This window comes from Rhinolophus hipposideros, assembly GCF_964194185.1.
Source record: "Rhinolophus hipposideros genome assembly, chromosome: 5".
Classification (NCBI taxonomy): Eukaryota; Metazoa; Chordata; class Mammalia; order Chiroptera; family Rhinolophidae; genus Rhinolophus; species Rhinolophus hipposideros.
The window spans coordinates 89331383-89334798 of record NC_138051.1 but is presented as its reverse complement, the minus strand read 5'-3'; positions in this window follow the sequence as shown (position 1 = coordinate 89334798).

The following is a 3416-nucleotide window of genomic DNA, read 5'->3' as shown; positions in this document are numbered from 1 at the left end:
CTGAGAGGAGAGAGAAATTTTGTTGACTCAATTCCATCTGCAGAACAAATGGCTAGAAATCAAATGTCAGGCTAAGGGAGAGAATCCCCTCCCCACTCTGTCTTTGTAGCAAATATCACGTATGCTATTTGTTTAACATCAGTTCACTGACCTTCATACCTATTTCCTTTCCTGAGAAACAAGTTCATGGATTGAGTTGCTGGCTGCTCAGATTAGACTGTTTGAAGGACACTTCCATACTGCTGCTTTTTTCTTTTCCTGGACCCTTTAAAAGTCCCTGTTCCTATTCAATTCCCCCTCTTCATTCACACTGAACAGACTCTCACACTGTTCTCATTCAGGAGGTATTGAGTACTTGTCTGCTGCTGTTTGCAGGTCCAGACACAACCATCTAGGTTTATAAAGAGTAAAGAAAGTCATCCAGGAGCAGGGCCTGGCAGAAGGCTGCTTGGATTTCTAATGGTGTCTGGCTGATGAAGGCCTCTGTTGTTGTTGAGGGGACTCTTGGCTCTTTGGTGCCTCGGCTTTCCCCTCCAGTGTTGAAGCACTGAGGCCCCAGCCAGCTCTTTGGGAAGGGCTGTGTCAATTCAAATTTGTGTACGTTTGGATTCAGTTGACTTTTTTAAGAGTTGTGTTTCAGCACCTTTGTGTGGGGTCCATAGGGGTTGGGAAAGGTCCAGAGGTGCTGTGGCTGTTTCTGTCCTCATACACACAGGCCAAACATGTGGACCCACAGTTTAGGGACTTAGATTTGCACGGCCAGAGTGCAACCTCAGATACTGCGATTCTGCATGCTCGTTTCTCTCTCCCTTTCTGCTTCCCTGACAAAACAACAAGGCAGGTGGCACGTGACTCTCCTGTTGAGTGAATGGTGAGCAGTGTCAGGGTCTAAAGGCCAGGACACAATCTGCTGTATAGTCTTGGTTTACGTTGATCTCTGCCACCGTCATTCTATAAAATCCCAGAGTGTTGGTGTTTCCAGCAGCGGAATGAAGAGTTAGAACATGGAACCTCTCATATTCTCCCTCCCTTTGCCCAACCTCACCCCCTTTTCCTGCTCAAACTTTCTGGATCTGTACTTGGATTTGGCTGAAGAGGAGGAGAGGGGAAGTAAGAGGAGAAGAAAGTTGAGCCAAAGGGGCTAGAAAGAGGAGGTGAATGCAGTGCCAGGGTGCCATCCAGAAGAGGGGTGATAGAGTTGGGGTGCTGGAAGGAGCCCATGGCATGACCCATGCACCCCTTGCCTTCTCAGATATCTCTCTCCTTGGGGAAACATGGTCATTGGGGCCCAACATCATCACTCCATGGGGTGGGTGAACCTTGTGAAGGAGGGTAAAATGGCACCCAGTCAAAAAGGTCATTTTCCTCTTCAATTACCAACAATAATTTCTGGTTAATGTGGGGTCTCTCATCCAGATGGATCTGGTCTTAGATAGCTCCCAAGGAGGAAAAAAAGAATGTAAGACTGTGAGGTGCCTCAAGGGATCTGCAGATCAGCACCAGGGACAGTACTCCCAGGGCAGCATCATTTTCTTTGCTCCATGGGAGGAAGTGGGCAGTGGTCATTGTAGGTAACATGGCAGGGCCAGAAGAAGTCTCACAGTAAGTGTCCTGCCTGCCGTTCTGAGCCACCAAGGCCACATTGGAAAGAAATACCTGTCAGGATGAAGAAACATCTACAGGGAAGAGGAAGACCTTCTCTGGTTATTGCTTCACTCACAATGGCAAGGGAGCATGCGGACATCTGTGTCAAGAGGGCTGCTTCTCTGCCTTCCAACTGGGAAAAGGAAAAAATAATGTTTCAATACAATATTCAGCTTCTTTGCTTTCAGAAATTTCAAACATTAAAATGGGGGTCGATATACTGCCTGGAGCGATGATTGAAATGCCCCTCTTTCCTGCCAAATAATCCAAACGAATGAAAAACTTACAAACATGATAACTCTTCCACTGAAGATTTCCACGAACCTTCACTGGCAGACCTGAGGAGGTAGGAGATGGGAGGTAGGAAGGGAGGGAGTCTAGCTGAACTGTGCAAGGAAAGCTCTCTATGGCCAAAGTGTTAGAGTATTTTTTACAAGGGCCAGAACTGAGGCAACATGTAAAGTAACAGATAGGTCATTGAGCCAGAGAAGGTGATTCATCTGGGTCCCTGGTGAAATCAAGAGCCACAGGATGAAGGGAGAAATGCATAGTTAAATCTTGGCAAGATAAGCAGGAGAGTGGTCCTGGATGATCCACTAGCGGGGTACTCTTGCTTGCAATGGTCTTCTGCATGTACTCTGCAGAAGAATGCATAGGTGCGCTTAGTTGCATTCAAAATTTTAGGGACAAGGGGAAGATCCCCTCCCCAACCTTTGGGTGCCCTCCCACCGGTAGATCACAACAGATGGCTCCTGAATCCCCTGATGGAAAGATGTGCTGGAGCTGGGAATTGGTGACACCCAGAAACTGCTCTTTTGATTTGTTTTCTTCCTGGTTGAAGTACGTACCAAGCTGGCCACAATATGCATGGGGAGAAATGCTTCCCCAATGATGAACTCTGGGACTCTAAGTTGAGTCACCAAAATGGGTAGGGAGTAAACAAGGACTCGAGTTAGGCATGGCAGTACCCAGGCAGAGATGGCGTATGTGCTTGTGAAGGAAGGTTGACAGAACTGAAAGGCTATGGAGTTGTGGCCTTGCTTACCTCAAAAACCTCCTGCCAATAGTTCTCCAGTTTGGGCCCAGGAAAATGGTTTGTTTTCCATTTCCCATGAAGAGCAAGAGGGTGACTCATACTTGACTGGAATATACTTTACACCAGTGGAGTTTAGCATTACTTGGGTCATGAATTCCTATGAAAGCTGATGAAAGCTATGGGTCATATTTGCAGAAAGAAAAAAAGGAAGCCATTGAAATGATTTTAATGTTTTTATGGACCCCTGCATGCCAACCCATGGATTCTGATTTGAGATCCACTGCCTTTCACTTTTTCTTTTCATGTGAGAAGATGTGTAGGAATTCTATAAGGTATTGGCCAGGTGTCAAAGAGATGGTGGGAATATTGGGATGTGACTGAGTTTATGTCAGAAGGGATATTCTGGGTGGAGGAATGTAATGAGCTCAGTGAGCTTCCCATTCATGAGAAGACTGGGTTTGTTGTTTGTGGAACATATAGCAAGATTCTATTCCCAACCCCCACCCCTGAATACATCCCAGAATACATGCCACCTGTCCATTGCACTGTGGCTGGAGGATAATGGATGGATAGATGCCTTTAATAGCTACTCAAAAATTGAAATGTACTGGATGCCAGGGTTGGAGATGTGCTAGCTGCGTGGTGAATGGGGATTAGAGAATTCCCCATTCTCTGTGTGGTAGTGGCTGGTGTGACCTTACCAGCAGGGTAAACTCCAGCGAAATGAATGGAGGGA